The sequence below is a fragment of the Patiria miniata genome, unplaced genomic scaffold (genome assembly GCF_015706575.1).
Source record: "Patiria miniata isolate m_02_andy unplaced genomic scaffold, ASM1570657v1 HiC_scaffold_7, whole genome shotgun sequence".
Lineage (NCBI taxonomy): Eukaryota > Metazoa > Echinodermata > Asteroidea > Valvatida > Asterinidae > Patiria > Patiria miniata.
In genome coordinates, this window is record NW_024037074.1 from 21911572 (window position 1) to 21931334 (window position 19763).

Sequence of the window (19763 nt, forward strand, 5' to 3'; positions counted from 1 at the left end):
GTTTAGTTGATCGTGAAATCCAAAAACAGATGAATTTAAAGTTGTTAAAAGTTAAAATAATTTAAAGCAATTTTCGATTAAAACAAAAGAAGACAGGAAATGATAGAAAAGGTTTTGATTTTCCGTTTATTTCAAACCTATCTCTAAAACATGAAAATAAAAATTAATTGCTTCACTCACATTCCTCTATGCGTCAATTTTTTTGGCAGAATCTGACTGATGACATGAAATATGTGAAATATAATCTGGACATAAAAAGCCGGCATACAGTTACCCAATCCACTGAAAGGCTATCGTAGCATTTATTAGAGACAATCTTCAAGACATGTTATTCATCATAATTTGCTCAATTTTACGTGACTGATGGAGAATCAAACAGACAGATGTTTTTTTTCTAAAAATGATGACTTTATTAAAGTGTTTTCACCCATTTAAGAGTCTGTGAATCATTGTATACCGCGAACCAACCTTAAAATGTCTCTTAATAATACACCCCAAAGTAATGCGTGTTATAGCAATAAAAGGTAATTGCGTCTTTATTAGAATTGATGTTAATGGAGGCTGGGGCAAGTTGGTGCCGATTTCTCCCATATCAAATCACTAGCAATCCACGACGGCAGCTGAGGCTATAGAATGACGGCCAGTTCCTGGGCTCCCTTTGTCAGATACCTGACCCACTTCGATCTGTACCGTTTTCATTTGACCCGGTTCCGTGTGATTGAATCCTGGCCAGCCTCTTGCATGACATCTATGCAGCAAGTGTTATGCAGATATGATTTACTCGGTTGGAGGGGACCAAGTCTCACGGATTTTGGGCGCGAATACGTGTTACGATTATGACCCCCAGCGGAGACCAGCGGATATCATATCGTTCTAAACTCGAGACCAGTTTCTAAAGAATAATGTAGTGAAAGTGGAGGAAGAAGTTGAGTAATCTGCCTTATTATTATTATCACGAAAAAGTTGTAAAATCCCCACAACAAACAATCCGCTTGTTGTTGTCATCTCAAAAACAGAGAAATTATAATAATCTTAGATTAAGACATCAAAGATTTTAAATATATTTTATAATAAAATGTTCTAAGATTTTAAACACTTTAAAAGGTAAGACCGTTTGCACGTACCATTCAGCAGGGGTTTTGGGTTCGATTCTCATCTAACCAAGCTTTTGACTTTCCTTTATTGCAAGCTCTTTACTTTACGGTGGAACGGTACTTTTCAAATGACGTCGATGAAGGGCAACACCCATACTAATTGCAGCTAAGATAACAAACTTTTTCATTCGCTTTTGACATTCCAGGTTTTAACCCTGGAAAATAATAAACGATAAACCACAAAGTAGTAGGAAGTCACATTTCACTAATGATGCTTCTGTTTTTTTAGGAAATGAAATCTTAAATATCTGTTACCGTTTTACAAAGCCATTCAAGACGAGTACAGATGAACCAACCAACACATGTCTGTATAGCCCATTGGACATTTTATTTCAAATCCCACCGACAAGAATAATTTGTACACATAATTATTTTATTATTTATAATAACATAATATTGTGGGATATAAATTAAATTGTGTTTGTTTTGAACTGAAACTGCCCATTAAATTCTCAAACAAGTTACGTCCATTAATATTATTTTTTTGGGATATACCAGAGGCACAATACTTTATATATACCCACGGAAATAATTCCTGCAAAGCACGGGCCCGAGGGAAAGTGGCGATTGTGACATCATATTAACCCATTCTGACGGTGCATTAATGGCACTCTAGCCATGGATGTATTCATGTTGATCTCTGTCACGGGGGAAATGCTCAAATGGACCGGTTGGTACGTGCCGATCGACACGGTAAAAATCTCCGGAACCCAGGCGGACGGGTGTAGTCCTTTCTCCAACTGTGATTTTGCACGGACATTGGTTGAATATCGGTGTTGAACCACGTGGGTTGGGCAGTGGCACAACGGGCTTATGTTGCTTTATTTGAAATTTGTGGATTATTTTTGGCGGATAAATTGTTTAAACGAATTGTGTATACTCAAAGAGCGTTGATGCAAAAGAACAGCGGAGTAAATCTGTGTCGGCAAGGGATGGGGGATGAGGGATGACCATGCCGCAAAATGCAAACATCACCGTAGTCGTGGAAATTCGAAAAGCGGGGCAGGGGAAGGGGGGGGGGGGAGGATGGATTCTACATCACACTAGGGCGCTGTTCATGATACAATTGTACATGTAATGCAAACATGTGGGCTAACGCCCCTTAGCCTTACATAACAACGGTGCATTCAAATGTTTTGTGCTGTTTTCTCCGTTTTTGTATACTATTAGAAATTTTGAATGTTGGAATTACATATAATTACAGCATGAATTAAAAAAATAGTGACGTGTCCAAATGCATCGGGTGGCACGTACTAAAACAATATCAAATAAGTAGGGAGTGAATTTTTATTTTTATTTTTTTTTATTTTAATTTTAAATCGATGCTACCCACCCCCATTCCCCCTCTGCGGACTCGTGAAATACTTAATGAAAAGAAACCTAGAGGGGACATTGCCTCCCCTCCCTGCTTTTTGAATCTGCAACGGCTGGCCAGCCCAACGAAAATGTTGTCAATAATCAGATAAAAAGCGGTCTAGAACCACGCCTTAAATGCATAACTGGACATATTGTTACGAGTAATAAGCAGAAGCAAGAGATTAAAAAAAACCCACCAGTGTCTGACAACCGTCTGAAAGATCACAATAATCTGTAAATCCTGAAAGAACCATTGATTTTATACCATTTTTTGGTATCCCGTTCTCGCTAAGCGAATCTTCTGTATTCGGCACATTGTGTGTTCGGCAGCTCCACATAGCGTCTATGGTCCAGTAGTTATTGCTCTCCATCACGGGCAACACGCAGTCCATTTATTCGTCGCATCTGAAACAAAGAGGAGATGACAATAATGAATGACTGTTATAGAGTTAATTTTTGCCCTGGACGACTGCAATCCATGTAATAAAGGCATTCGTTTGTCTTTGACAGCAAACAACATAAAGTTGGATTTTCCATCAAACTGCATTTTGCAACAGTCGGTCAGCATGGGGTTTATAAAACACATATAAGGCCGAATAAAAAAAAAGAAACATGTTTCTCGTCCGGGTTTTTGAAAAAAAGGAGAAAGAGGGGCTTTTTATTTTTTTTATTTTTTCAAGATGGCCGCCATTTTTAAAATGTCCAGCAACCGTTGGAACTATTCAACTACACCTTTAAAATGAAAGACAAGTTGGACAAGAGAACTGAACATATTTACAGTGTCATTTAGAGTTGTATTGGTCTACCATGAACAGTTTTAGATGCATTTGCTTTAACCGTGGACTTTTCGGTGTTTTTTTACTGAATTTTTCATTTTTCAAAAATAAAAAATAGTAAAAAAATCCAGGCGGCCTCCAAATAGGAAGCGGGCGGGGACGAGAAACATGTTTTTTTTTACTTCGCCTAAAATCGAAGTTATTGCTGTAACAACTAGGCCTATATGTAGGAACGCTCAAATAAAGTACCGATTTGAAAAAAAAAAATTAAACCAAGGTTTGCGAATTTCTTCAGGAACCTTTTAATAAGGCGACCCAGAACGGACTTCACGGCCGCAAATTTCTTTCAAATATCATATTTTAAATATTTTCAATTATTTACACTATCAGAATATGGAGTTGTGCACGCGTGACACAAAGAGCTGATGTTCGCTAAAATAAAAGAAGAAGCCACAGATACAATGAACAACTATACAGCGGAACAGAGACGCACCGATGGTCTTCTGAACACTTTGAACATTTTAATACAGATCTTATATAACCGCTATCACATTATGAATTACAGAGGGGATTTTACTCTTCCGTTAAAAAGCAAATGATTTAGCGTTGCGACTTTCCGTTTTGATTATAATCAGTATAATTGGATAAGCTAAAGTCTACATTTTTTAAAGAAAAATATGAAGAAATCGTACCACACTCCAATACTGATTGTGATGACAAGAAATAGCATTGTAAGGGGAGTTCGACACTATCATAAAATTGAGCAATACTATCGTCCGGAGTATTTGCAACCCGCCTGTGTATTTGTATTTGCAGCCATGGGCTAATACAATAAACGGAACGCATTGTAGGCAAAGAATGAGGAACTAACGCATGTATGGGTTTCTGCCATAAATGTCAGACTTTTGACACTTTCGAAATTCTTTCCAATGAATATATGGCCACGTTTAGCGACATTCTGTTAATATTAACCTTCCATAACCCGATCGAGTACAAATAAATGCACCGAGTTCCTGGAGACTTGTACAAACAGAAACTCGAGTGTATCTATGTGTCTGGTTTCCAGCATTGCAACCAACACACACCCCCTGGTTTTATGTTAGGGTGCAGGGAGGGTGTATAATCTAGCCCTGTGAATGCTCCCTAACCCCTAGCCCTTTGTTCTTCGCCGAAAATTCCACCATTCGGCCATATGTTGGCCCATAAAATGACGAGACGGTAGTAAAATGCGATCGTAAAATTTGTTTGGGCGGGTATTTTGTGTGTGAGCCGGGCGACCGCGACTGCTGGTCCGTTGCGGCTGTAAACCGCTGGTCATCGGGCCGGTGGGAAAGCTACCACCGTGACAGCCGGCTCTTTTTTTGGTTTTAATAGAGACATTTTGTCCGATTTTAAATGATTCATCGACAGATGATAACAATTATGACCAGAAGTTTGTTTTGTAAAGGCAAATTGAGAGATTGTGTTTGAAATCAAGAATAAATATTAAAGTAACAATGCCGTGCACTAACCCCCGTTGTCTTCACGAGAACGACACAATCAGGAAAATTCCATTTACCTTTGTTTTTGTTATTTGATTATACTTCTTAGTGAATTATGCAATCGAATGTACATACATGTATGTATTATCCGTTTTTAAATTGTGAGATGCAAATGTTAATACTACTAAAAATATGAGATCTTTGAAAAAAAATGTATCATAATTGGGGAAGTATTACTGTGTCGAGCTTGGAACGCGGTATCTTTAGCCTGGGCAACTAGATTAAAGCAAGTGCTCATGGTGCACATCAGTGAAAATGAATGAGGATGAGGTACGGTCAGAGGATGATCATTTAGGTGACACTTATTTCAAGTTAATGGTGCCCAGTCAACGAGCGTTCGTTTAAAATTTTAACATAAAAATGTAATTGTGAGGATGGAAAACGAGATACTGTTGTAGGTTGATTGCACCTGATTTTAGGCAAACGTGAGGGCTTTTGTAAATTCTTGTTTGTCTTTCTGTCTTGATTCTCTATTCCTTTGTTTTGGGGTTTTGGAATAGACCATTATCATGGTGCGGCCATCTTGAGTTTTCCCATTCAAATCAACGTAACCAAAGCGAGGCTGGAAGGAAAAAATTGTCTGGTTCCTTTTCGCACAAAAACATTATCACTCGGTACTGTTATTGGACACAGGGAACATGACTAAAATGGTGGCAGCATATAATAAAGGTCTATCGATCTCCAATTGTGCTCACTTTCCTCACTGTAAACAAATCAGGCACGTGACCACTGTACACTCAAGGAGGAGGCCCCCTCCAATGGAAACAATTGTGCTAGCTATTGTACACAGCAACTGGTCCATGACATAATCCTGAACAATCGCGAGCACAATGCTTTCGCCATTGACGGGGTCCTCCGTGATAGAAGTGATATAGCGTGACGGGATTGGTCTATATTGTAAAAAGGTGCGAGATTATCACTGATTATTTACTCAAGCCGAATCGTTTTGAAGAGGCTTACACCGGATCACAAGTGGACTGAAGCCCGGAATGCTTCCAGGATGGACAGTGGGGGTATTGAGGCGGTGGTGGGCCTGTCTAATTGGTTCAGGAACCATCGGCACGTACAAAGGACAACCAAAACGCCTGAAATTCCACTGTAATGACCGGCTCGAGTGTGTTGTCTCTATGTACACGGTCTTCATTAAGAGAGGCTTAGGACATTCCTATGACCCGTGCTTCGACTTCAGCAACTTAAAGGGCTCATGCGGTGAATTTTTCTTTGGAACACATTTTTTTGCAACTTTCTACTCCTCTTAAATGTATGTAAACTATAGACATCCCATTTTAGTTAATTTTATTAAAAAGTGCACTTCTTTTAACTTAAAAAAAATGTTCATGCCTTTCTGGGCAACTGAGGGCGCTGTTGCTGTGATGTCATTTCAGGAAGACACTGTTCAGTTGAGGGGTTTTCTGTTCAAATTGTGAACCCAAAATGTGCTCATTAAAAACATTTGAGAGAAAGGTTTGCTCATTGGCTTACCTCCATGTACTGACACAACAACGAATCACCAAAGAAAAGAACATTTACGACAGCGAAACATCCAAAATTCTAGTAATTTTGTGTGCTGAAAAAGCTGTAACATTGAGGTTTCTGTCCAGAATGACATCACAGCTTTGCTCATGAATATGGAAATTTACATCAGCACATAAGAACAAAGAAGGCATCAAAATACCCTTGAAAATGGCAAAACGAAAATTGAAAATAAGGTTAAATGGGACACAAAGGTGCATTTTCAAGGATTGCACACACAAAAACAACACAAAAAAATGTCATGGGCCCTTAAAGGGAATATACATCATTTGCTTTTGCTGTAATTTTCAGAAATGGATGGAATTGGGGGTTGGAAATATAAAGCAAATATAGTTACACTGACTTTTTGGAGGTTTTGGGTTCGAAAATGCTATAAAAACCAAGAAAAACGATCATTTTCCTGTAGTCTGGTTCCCTGACTCCATATAAGAAGAAACAGAGCAGTTTACATACATTGGGGAATTGTAAGGTCAGGGAACCAGTCTAGCTGGCTCGTACCCGTTCATAGATTTGTAATCGATTGCAAACAAGTGCAATGGTCAATTGGGGCCAGTATTTGAAAAAAAGCCAGTTGTTTCCAACGCTGATCGGCCGATCAGCGTTGGAAATTGATACAAAAATACCACTTTTCTTGAAAATGACAGTATACCAGGTGCCATAATTTTACAGGATGCTTTAGACTGTCATTTACCAACATCCTATTAAGGTATTTCGTAAAAACTTGGTAATTTTATTTTTCGATGTTTGCAAATGTTGTATATTCCCTTTAAGTTTAAGCCCAGTTGAACCAGTATACACATTATGCGTTGAAGGTATCTCCAAGTGTGTTTCGGTTATTTTGATTAAATAACATTAAATTTACAAGAAAGTTTACTCATGCTTATCCAAGCGATACAATTACCAAACACTCTCTCACTCTATTTGCCAAAGATGGGATTTTTTTGTGTGTGTTTTTCACTATAGAGAAGTTTGTAAAATTTAATGTTGACAGTTTTCTGTTTTTTTTCCCTACAATTTTCTTTGGAGAAAGATCCGTTTTTCGTTAAATATTCAGAAAAAAAGGTTAAGATTTCCGAACAAAAAGAGATCAGGAAGTGGTTGATTACAAATGAGAATTGCCTTAATATATTTCCACATAAGAATTTAACAAAACGTTTTATGACTGTTTTGAAGCATTCCACCGAAGTGTGATTTTAACTTAGTTTTTGGTTCATTTCAATGATCAGTACTTCTGAAATGTAAATTTCTGATATTTGAAATAACAACACTGGCAGTTTAACTCATGTGTCATTTTGCATTGCTTTATCGCCAAAATATTGCAGCACAATTTGGTATGTTGTTCATGTCGAACATTATCCATCTTGTGTTTGTCTAAACAGTTTCTATACTATGCTCAGACGGTTTTGCTTCATTTTTAATTTTCAAATTTAGAAATGAAAAATCTGCCGGTCGGCTGCGTTTATATACCGCGGAATATGTTTATAAACATCGCCTGCTATTTCTCTCCTTTTTTTGATACGTTCCAGTTGCCTTGCCCCCCCCCCCCCCCCCTTGCTGTGAGACACCCCAATCACGGGGTGATAGGATCGGACGATGAAGAAAGCAACCCAAAAATGAAAAATTCCGATCACAAATCTTCGATCCGGCCAGATTACCTGCCAGAACTTGGCAAGATTCATAGAGCCGGCGACTTATGAACGCTACGCCCGATCGACTAGGGACCGAGACCGTCTCCACAATACTCAGTAAATGAAATTCTTGTATAACACCGAAAATGAAAAAAAAAAGCCTGCAGCGAGCGACCAGTCCCCATCGGGTCCCTCCGCGTCTCTGGCGTTTATTATAAATATGGAAATCAATCTTCTAATGATAGAGTTGAATTTCAGCCGGCTTTGGGGAAATTTTGCTCTGGCGAGTGATTTGTGTGCGGCATTGAGTGGGGTTGACTTAAGAAATACGGGCGCGCCAGTGCAGATCGGTTGTAATTTTCTGTGGGTGGAAGGCCTGGATCAGAGATCAGTGTTTGTGAGTGTCGTTAGCTTTCTTTGTGTGGATTTAATATCTAAATTCAATATTGCAAAGGCCAAACTGGTCACGAATGGCTTATGTTAATGTCTAAATGCTTTCATTTATAGTTGTATTGTATGTTTACTTCAATAAAATAACAAAGATACTGGTACATGAAAGCACAATTTCTGGACTTAATTAACACAAGAAAGAAATCATTTAATTTGACAATATTGGTAATGTCGCAATTTAGTATTGAACTGTTAAGTGCCCGAAAAGCAATTCTGCTTGTTCAAGAAGAATTAAAAATGGATTGAAACCCAATGTTATGATAGCCACCCGCATGTTCGCAGACAAAGATATCATCTCAATTTGTCATTTCAAAGGTAAAATTGGCCCGCATTTTTTATTAGCCTTCATCGCAATTGCAATAAAATTTCATTTCCTCTTGGAAATTATTGCTTTTAGAAAGCATTATCCTAGATGTCGTACGTCATAACCCATTCATGCGTTCTGCTCAATGTAATGTACACGCGTATACGCCTAGGATCAAATGAAGAAACATATACCAGAACATGACGGTTTGATATACGCTTTCAGAGAAATATATACGGCAACAAAAAACCAACATGAAATGGCCGGTCATTTGTTGTCCTACTTTCCCAATCAAACCGATGCCAGCCCTGACCACCTACCGCTGCGTGTCAATAGTACATATTGAATACGAGTTCCTATCTCTGAGGGAATTAGAAACAGATCGCATGAAAGTATACTGTTACCGAAAATATAAAGACAGGAACATTCTTCCATAAATAAGAATTCCATGATAACACATGTGCAGAATACGCACTAAGTGCATGTATAGAGCTAGAGATACGATTAGCTGCATATTCCACGACACCATGTGTGAACAATTTGCTCATGTACTTTAGGGAAACGACTGATACTAGACCGGTATATTAACCCATAATACACTTTTTCTTTCAAGTAGTGTTTTCACACACAATAAGTAATGGAGAATGTATGCGAAATTACATTGAGGGCGCTTGAGCATTTCAAATGAGTATGTCTACTGCTATACCTCAGCACACTTCGCACGGGGAAGATATTGGTTGAAAATGTAAATGAGAAATCACTCACTTTACACAGATGGAGTGAAGCATTGTATTTTGTACATAAATAAGATATTTCCAATCGGATATTCAAAGATTGCAGCCGGATTTAGCTCCTCTTGTTATTTTTCATGTATGTGCATTTTCGGCTTCGGGGTGTGATTCAAGGAAACCTCTGACACCTGTTTCACTTTAATAAAAACAAATTTATTGTTGTTTTATGTACATGGACTAAAAAATCTGAGATTTTGCAAAATGTGTTATCTATCTGTAATGCATGGTTGACTTAAAAAGGGGGGGGGGGCCTAACCTGAGACCTCCCCCTAGGAAAGCAGAAATAAGTTGTTCTTTTTATTGAGAGTAATTACGTCCATCCTGACTGCGAATCCGCCCCTGATGGCGAATGATAAACCCACACGAATAACAGTGCATACACGTATACACCCAGACTTTCAAACGGATAGTTCTCCGGCCGGAACTTCGCACTGAAGAGGTATGTTACACCTATTGTTAAAGTGCATCGTGGGGAGTTAGGCCTAAAATTCTTCTTTTTGGCGCAAATTGTCCATGATGCAGCGCAGACGTTTCCAATATGTCCGTAAAAGCTTCGGATGCTTCGATGTCAATCACATTGCAACGCCGATGGCCCAATACATTTGCAAATACTACCTTTTTGATGGAAAAAACAATACTCCGAAGTTCTGGTACATTATCCTTCACAAGCAGTTATTTTGCCTAAGTTTAGCATGGAGCTACGGTTTTAGCCCTCTTTTCTGAATTTTTTTTTGTGTTAGTCACTACACGTAGACCCTAAATGTCAGTACACGTAGGCCCTAAATGTTATAAAAACGACTGGCATATATAAATACCCCCCCCCCAAAAAAAAAAGAAATGGGAGGCAGCCTAGATTTCTTGTGCGATCTACCTGCCTAAACAATAAGCTCAAAGAATAAACCAATTGGGATTCTCATCAGGAACAGAAACGTAATGTTGACTCCTTAACGTGATTTACAATGGAAGAAAACATGGAATACGCAATCACCGGCTATCAATCCGCCGGCACTTGTTCCAATTTTACGGCCATAGTTCGCTCGCTCTTGCCCGAGCGAGGGAACATCGGGAAAGGAAAACAAATCTATTCCTCATTGTGATGCGCCCGGCTGATGGTCGGGTGATGGGACATTGATGTTGTTATTACAAATGCGATTAGTAGTAGTCCCCTTTGGCTGTGAACAAGGTGCTCACAACGCCTGCAAGAGGACCGGGCATATCCAGTGAGACCATGTGTCCTTTCTGTATGGTGAGACTGTGTGTGCTTAGTCATCTTCAGAAGTGAGCTGAAGACTGCCCGGAAACCGTTACACCGGCATATACGTAGGATTACAATACACCAAGTAGGCCTAATTGTTATCATTTATCTCAACTACAGAAGGCCACAAGTTGTTCTGAAAACATGGGTTTGAAGTTGTTAAAGCAATTCCAAACCTTTGACCTAAAGTCTACATTGGTTTATCACCCCCTCTGGGCTAATCACCTGACCCAATTATCGTGCCAGGAACAAAGGCTGTCTGTTTTTACAGGGTAACCTCTAATCAAAGTCAGCCTATGAAAGAGCGTAACACATTTTTCTTAATGCATCAAACCCATGCTCAAACCCGTGCTCAAACATAATCGCCAGCAGTTACAAAAATATTATGGGAATCGCGTGTGATATCCTTTGCCTCATTGTGCTTTCCTTCAGAATGACAAAATAGGACCATATACGTTTCCCATGGTTTTCTCACGACAGCAACATGTTGCAGATCTGGCATCTATTCTTTGAGTTCGAACACCTGCGGGAATACACAGACTTTAACACATTCTCTATTTTTAGCCCTCCGAAATTTAGGGTAAATTTATGTTGCACAGATGATATGAAAATAAAAACAGAACAATGACGCTACAAGACATCAAAGAAAAGTTTCAGCCGTCTTTTTCATTAGTAACTGCGCATACTCGGATTACCCAACGACTCACATCCTATGTAACTGGCCAACCGGCTGATGACGTATCTGGCTCATTTACATATTATACACACGACACGGGGGTTCACACATGTGGACTTCTTCAGTAATATTTTGTTGCCTATAGTCGTGCCCGCCCGCCCCTCCGCAGTTAGACGTTGCTCGCCTCATTTTACGAGCAAGCCTCGACGGTTCAAGGTAAGCTTTTTATGGTTTTTCTTGCAAGTAATAATATAATTTTATGACTTTTCGACTGGAAGTTTATTTTGTCCTCAACCATAAAATCAAGCCGATCCCTTCATTGACAATTGACCCGCAGCGTGTTTTGTGCAGAGGAATCTTTTTTATATTTAGACATACGAAGAAGGGTGTAAATGGTGGCTTATTTTTTTCATGAATGAGTAGTACAATCGTCTTCCTGAGTTTGACACTTGGGACCTTTCTGTACAACTTCGGTTTCCACAATTGAAAAACATGGCTTGATAAACAACACGACCACCGCATTGGATTCGTGCTCTGAATGACAATTGTATTCTCTTCCTATACCTTGAGTCACATGGGACGGCCGTGTGTGCCGGTCCCGGTCCCGAGACTTCGCCATGATGAGTCCAGAGAAGCGTGAAGCATGCAACGCTAACATAGCCTCCAACTACATATTCATCCAAATATTTCTATCTTTGGAGATTATGGAACACGCCTTCGGCCTGTTTGTCTGAAGTTCATTTTTTAAAAGAATTATTGAGAAAAATTAGTTACCGGCTTGAATGTGTCATGTGTGCTGCACGAAGAGATCTAAAAATATCTAGGATAATATGATCTTGGTTAATAGGTGGTAAATTGTACTGTTTTGTTTGCCTGCTGATTTTGCCATTCAGAATTTAATGGATCTTCAGTTTTTGGTTTAATTTCCTCGAAGAACGGCCACTTCTGGGCCTTCCCATCCTACACTTGGATCTGAGCAATTTAACATGCATCGAAAACAACTTGAATTAGGCAAACCTTGCTTATTTTACTTTTGATAAAATTTACATTTTTGAAAATAATTTTCTTTTGCAACTTAATTAAAAAGGAAACATTGAACATTTAAAAAAAAATCACACCAAGAAAAGTAATACACCTCTGGGCACATAATTTCCCACCCTTTTCTAGAAGTAGAACTTGCAAATATTTTTTGGGGGGGATGGGTAATCTTCGTGAGTTTTAAATTAAGAATCTAAAACGTATAGGCTTTTAGAATAGGACCTACATTTTAACGTGGAGCTATAAAAAGGATGACTCAGTCATGCCAAGTATATTTGGTTAAAATTAAGCGCTGATAAATTACAGAAGTGTTCTGCCAATTTCTGTGAAAAAAATTCAAATGACTATTATTTGGCATATACTCATTTTACAATAGTGAACTGAAAACTTTTAAGATGACTGACTTAATTTAACAGGGGTGTGAAATCTCAGCTTTACTGCTGATTTCAGCTTTTTTTGTTTTGGATTTCAGCTTTTTTCCTTCACTTGCTGTGTACAAAAGTATAGGAGATTTCCAAAGTTCAGCTTTTTTTTTTACACCTTTTTCAGCTGTTTTCAGCTATTTTTATCAGTGGTCACTCACACCCGTGATTTAATGTAGCATTTAACATTTTTGTATTTCCATGGTTTTCATAGTGTAAACTACACAAAACAGGTTAACTATTGGATACTTTGTCGCTTTTAATGGACTCTTAATAAATGGGTTTAACTAGGCCTATTTAAAATGGATTTAATAATTTAACAAAAAGTTTTACAAACACCTCTCCTTTCTTGAGACCTGGCAAGTGAATATCTGAAAGGTCAAGTAAAAAAAATCAAAATGTCAGAAATATACACACTCAGCATCGTTATCAAAAGATACTCAACACGAAACATGTCAACGACTTCGCGGTTATTGCCCCCATTAATTACCAAGGAAAGCCAAGGGTCGGTTCCAAAATGTGATCTTTAAATTCACTGCTATTTTCCCTACCACAAATGGGCAAAACAGATGTTTTCGCACTCCATGGTTTTGGGGCCCAAAGAAAAACCCTCAATCAAAAAAAGAAAAGACAGCAAACGGGGGGTACACATTTCGTGGCAATTTGTTAAATATTAAGTTGGCGTTGTATTAATCTTTGATTGTTGGAATCGTACCCAGTTACTGACCCTAAACAGGGGACCGACTCTTAGAGAAAACCATAGATTACGGTTTAATTATGGCCCTTTTTGGTTCTCCCATGGAAATTCTGAAATTTTTATATACGAGCTGGGATTTAACGGGCTGTTGGACCGTGTTAATTCCTTGCTCATTATTAATTGATCGTTTTAATTCTCTCAGCCGACGATGCGGAACGTCCAAGCGCCGTGATTCACTGGTTTTTCTTGGGCTGAAACAGTCAGAGCTGTGGCCCCCCGTTTTCATAACACTCCCCAGGCATCCCTTTCTAGGTTCTGACAGCTGTAATTAGGCCTAGTGAAACACAGAGCCATCACATTAACGATTCTACAGTCCTCAACATTCAGAAAGGAATTAGAACATTAAGTAAACTTAGAAAAAAAATATCAATTTAGTGGAGCTGAAGAAAAAAAATGCGAAGTCGAACCAGTACTTCGCAAAAATAAAAATGGTGGCTTTAATTGTCAAAGCTGTGGGTGGCATGGTTATTGTCTGCTTATTACGACTTCTTATCTATTATAACGCTGAATGTTAAAGATGTGATTAGTGATCTAAAGATGATTTCAGTTATTTGTGACGTGCAGACACAAAAATATCCAAATGTATCTTTACAATGTGGGTCTTATAAATCCTAACACTGAGAGAGTTATGGATTGTGTTTCTTGAAGTTGGCAGACATATCGGTGTCAAACCCCGCTGTTATCCTTTCAACGGATAATCCTCACCACCACGTGCCCCGTACAACACCAGCTCCGGCCGTAGGCGGTCAGCCCCGGCCACCCCTTACCGTCTCCCGGCCAGTGACAGGCCGGGAGCTCCCCGGGGCTCGCTTGCTCCCGTCCCGGGCAGATTACGACTCCGCTGCTCTGGTTTAGTGTAAGGAGATTTCTCGCTTCCGCGGGTGGCTATCAGCTCGTTAATGTTAGACTTGACAATTAATAGCGTTAAGGGAGCAGTATGTCTATGGCCTTAGATATATTGACTCATCAGACCTGTTGATTTATGGATTAAGCAGGAGAAATTATTACAGGAGGCGCGTCTATTATAACTGGGACTTACCACAAGAGAGTTTGCATTCTTTGATGACATCTCAATTGATTCTACTACAGACTCAGTTAAAAGATTAGCAAAACTGGAAAAGACAATTTCACTAAAAAAAGGTCATTATTAAGAACGGAGTAGGCCTATATTTGTCTCAATCGCAACTTAAAAAACGCAAATAATTTCATCTGAAGATCACTCCAAGCCCTGTTTTCTTTGCCAGCGCAAAAGAATAGAGCCACTCCGAGGCTTATAAATGGCGTGAATTGATGTAATTACAGTATTGTTTTTATAATTCTTGTAAGAACTTTGTTAATTAATTTTTTTTCTTTAAATAACAGTGTTACTCAATTTCGGGGTTTTGCGATAGATTTCCACCTTTAACATATTTAAGTATAGGTCTAAGAGCGGAATCACAAACGGTATAAGATTTCATTCACAATTTTCAGATAGGTAACTGATGCGTTGAAATCCGGGTGTTGGCCTTTGGGATTTTATCCAGCAATATGTAAATAATTAACTTGACGGAGAGGTGGTTAGCCACGCCCCCCCTTAAATACGCCTGTTTTATTGACATGAACTTAATAGGTGAAACATTACACTCATCATTTCATAGTACATAATGTCTTTTTTTGCGAGTAAGGCCTAGCGTTATTTCAGGTACAGTGTCATTTTCTTTTATCACAGGGACCACTTGGTTTGTCATGGACGCCCAAACTGTATATAATGAGAACTGCAAAACTATTTGAGATAACTTTCTGAAAATGACTGATAAGCTCATTGTCAAAACAAATATGAAGAAGATAACATGGAACATTTTAATATTCTGAAGACTTAATGACCTCAGCCCAACGTGAATCTGTTTTTGGTGAGGGGTGGCCGGGTGGGGCACTTTGGTGGTGAGGAACGGCCAACAACTGCTTTATTACAAGCACGGCAGATAGTTCATCTTTTCAGTCGATAAACATTTTGGCCAGGAAGAGCTTCGCACGCACGAGCTGGCAGCCACGGGCGGTCGGTGTACATGCACGTTCTTGTCACAAATACCCCAAACCCAGACATATCACCATCTCTTGACAATGTCCAGCTTGCCCCTTCTTCCCATGCGGATGTAATTAAGCGGTCCCCCTTTACCCTAAACAAATCCGAAGCTGCCGAGTATTATCTCCCTTGCCATGGTGCTAATTAGGTTAGGTGGGCAGGCTATTTAGAGGCAACGCGATACCCCAGCCGGGAACGCTGCTCGGACCGGCTCAGCATTTAGCGGTGTTCGGTAAAAGGAGCGTGCGGTGCTTCAAAGTGCTTTTTATGGGCGTCATGTGAGGAGATGATTCAATCAAGTAATTAGCACCCCTGCTAGGGGACATTTATCTGTCCATTGTCAAACAACCTGTGGCCTAAACCGTTTTAACTCTTTGGATTTAAATTAGGGGCTTCTGTTTTTGCATAGTAACACCACAGAGCTAGGACCCATGGGTAATGTACTGACCCCTGGGTCTACAGGAAGTGTAGAGCAGGGCATTCCGTGAATAAACCGCAGATATTAATTGAATGTTCTCGATACAAAGATCTTTTTTGTCAAGTCATACATGATTCTCGAAACAATTAACACCTGTAATGTTAAGATTATCAAATGTAAGGAGAGAGTATAGTCCGCAAGGTGTAGGATTCGAAATCGATATGTAGTTTCATTTTCCCCCACGATTCTGTATTAATGTTCTGACCACTGCTCTGATCGTCACCAGGAAGCACCCTGAGACTGAGAGCAAGACCGAAAGTTTTCTGGAGAAAAACCACCTAGAATCAAGCAGAATCACCCAGAGTTCAAACCGCTCAGGTTTCTCTGAAGCTTAACAATTACCAAAAATAGATTAGTTAAAATGGTACTGCTGCTATCTTTCTGGGTGGTCTCAAAACCTCATTATTTGTGGTAAAGTTAAACATATGTAGTGCTATCATAGTCACAATACAATTTCTTAGAATATCCTTGACATTCCAAATTTGCATATTTTGAGTCACCGCATAGCAATCACTTCAAATGAGCTGCATGCGATATGAACATGAAAGACAATTATAATAGTAGAGAGGTATAATGGTTTTGTATTCCAACATACACACGTTGGATTAAGGTTTTAAAAATTCATGGGAAAATATTTTAAATGATATGTGGGGAAGGGTGAAGGGTGTGTCACTTGCGATGGTGTTCTGTCACGCCCTTATGCTGAACAATTTTAGAATGTCACCCGGCCTTAGTTTTGCTACTGTGATCTGGGATTGACGGTCGGTGATTGAACGGGGGAAATCGACCCATGAGCCCGGGGCCTGTTGGACCCATCATCAGCCTCTTTGCCCCAATTGATTTAGCAGTTAACCCGGCTTAACCTCTTCCTGCTCTAGGTTATTGTTCGCCGATGCTTCGGTCGCCAAACTTGGCCCTGTATATATATCCTGTTTCTCCTCTAATGATGAATAATTACCAAATCATTTTTTTCCTGGCGAGTGAAAATGAGCGTGAAAACCGCTAGCTAAGGAGGAACGTATTGAGGTTTCGTTGGATATGAAATGTTACTAAGTAATTGCAAGGTGCTTGTTCTGAAAGTCAAATCCACGAAGAAATAAAAAACTATTGGACGAAATTTTATTTGTTATGCTGTAACTCGAAGCGAGTAAAACATTTCCGGCAAGCTGATCAAAATAATGAAAATCATAAAAAGGCCGTTGTGCTATCTTACTTACTTCCTTCCCCTCTCACCATTTTGGTCGTCCACCAAAAAGAAAAGAAAAAAGTGGTGTTGTTCCTTTTTGATTGTGAAAAAGTAGGGTTTTTAAACTGATTTACAAATGTTATTTAAACTAAACAGGGAAAACGATAGATGTTTACCCATGAAGCCTAAAGTTTTATACATGCTACATTTCACGGTTTCAAAATACGATTTTGTCTGAAAACGAAAATCGCAATTTCAGAGGAAAGGTATTGTTAAAAATGGGTTCCTGGTTCCGGAACTTAGTAATTGTCAAATTTGCCTCACTGATATGTGAAGCTGATTTCCCCATAACAATCGTTTTGTGGGGAAAAGCCGCAGCGTTTCTCATCTTTCCGCGGCGGCTAAAACACCGGAACGAAACCTTAAGTTTCCGCGCACTGACGGATTTATTCAGCGGGCGGAGGACGGCGCAAGCTGCCGTAAAGTGACCGCGATGGCCTGTAGAGGTTGGTGGAAACAATCGACGGTGTTTTTTTTCTGATTCTTGTGCAACATGTGCCATATTCCAGATTTCAAACAGCATTATTCCCCACGCCTCTATCATATATGGCATTGATTTTGTGATCTATCGGAAAATATTTTGTTCAGGAAATTTGCCTACTTAGCACTCACTTAATACATTATATATAGCCTTAAGACATTCCATAAACTGTTGTCGATTTTCCCCAACTGTGCCGTGCGTTTTGAACTTGTACCTATAAATTACATAATATAACTACATATTACTATCAGATCACTTATCAAAACACAAGTGGAAGATTAGATTTCTAAAGTCACAAATTACGTAATTAGATTCATTTCAAAACCAAAAGGAATTCCTTGTTATATTTAGACGGCGTATGAAATAAATTACTGGGAAGTGGATTGGTTTACCCATCGCCGGTTTCCGCATGGTTGATTTGAAAGTGATACTGATGTTGAAACATTTCTTTAGTTAGCACTGTGTACATTAATATTTTGCGTCTTACAATACACGACCCCTCGAGTTTACTTATCGTTTCATTCAGTGTGCTGACAGCACTTTCTTAAAAAAGAAAACCTTAATCATTTAAATGAAACTCGAAGAAACACAACATTTATATAGTATTACCGTCACTGCGATATTTCTTCTGATTATTTCGTGCACAAAAACGTTTGCGAAGAAAATCAACAACATCCAAAGAAGTTGAACGGATGAAAACAGACTTCATAAATTGTTGGATGGAAATGCTCCCTTGCGTAATGGTTTAGCTTCGCAATGACCGAAATCGATACCGTAGCCTTCCCTCGAGACGTCAAGAGGAACCCGACGAGGTCAGAATATTTCTGGTTCATTCTTTCAGGTTAAATGGCCATTTTTAAACGGCCATAAAAAAGAAATATATTTATTGATTGTGCTAAACTGCAAAAGCAACTGGGGAAATTTCCACTGGGAAATATGATGAAAAATCTGTTTATTTTTTAATTCCATCTCGTCCAGGAGCAAGAAAATACGACAGACTTTTTCCTCATTTAAAAATAACACTTAAAAAAAAATTGTATTAGGTTAGGATATTGTTTTGATTTAAATATTAATGGAGGATGTCGCGAATAAAGTAATCGTAATCATTTACACAATTAACTGTGCCAAAATAGTGTCATTAATGGTTGATAAAACAATACAGAAGAATTAATAAACGGTTTAGCACACCATTGCTTTGAATTAGTAGCATATGCAATTTTTGGTCGAAAAGTTAGTTATTTTATGAGGTTATTTTTGGATGGAACATCCTTGCTATTTTGTTTTACTCTTATATAACATGTTATATGCCTAAGTGCCTTAAAAACCGTTGTAATTAATTCAAACGAAGAAGACTGCAAAAGCTATCGCTGTTAAAATAAGATTTCTTTTCGAGGAATTAATCAGTTTTCACTGATTGCTTCCCGACACATGTGACAGTGAACTGACTCAAAGTCAGCGTACACCCCACACCCAAAGTCAAAGCACGGCGCAATCTATGCGCTTTCCAACAGCTGAATTGTCCAATCACATGGCTCGCTGCCCATATGTTTACTTTTCACACCGAAGTAAGATTAAACGTACACGGAAAATGGTTACCTGTGCGCCGTTGCATACTGGGCTCAAGACCTGGTGTCGAGTGGAACGCTGGAGCCAAAATATTGCGCACCGCACGGTGAACAGCACTCATCTTTCACGGACTCGGAACCGAAAATGAGCCAGTTCGGACCGGGACCGATTTATTAACGCCCCGGCAGTTTTATTTTCCAAATTTTATGCCGTCATAAACTCTCGCATTTACGACTTTATGAAGCAGAG

General features: G+C 39.1%; 1 protein-coding gene and 1 long non-coding RNA gene across 3 annotated transcripts in view; one reads left to right on the forward strand and one right to left on the reverse strand.

Annotated features, from left to right (window-relative positions):
- Window positions 1-1463: 1463 nt before the first annotated feature.
- LOC119746187 lies at window positions 1464-19655 on the reverse strand. Its single transcript, XR_005273703.1, has 2 exons — window positions 19545-19655; window positions 1464-2915 (listed from the first exon to the last, which is right to left on the reverse strand). It is a non-coding gene; the product is annotated as an uncharacterized LOC119746187 (long non-coding RNA).
- LOC119746186 (homeobox protein Hox-A10-like) overlaps window positions 11615-19763 on the forward strand; it is a 34335-nt gene continuing 26186 nt past the window's right edge. For both annotated transcript variants that reach the window (XM_038222998.1, XM_038222999.1), the window contains exon 1: window positions 11615-11680. The gene's annotated coding sequence lies outside the window, so the exon portion shown is untranslated. The remainder of the gene's footprint in view (window positions 11681-19763) is intronic.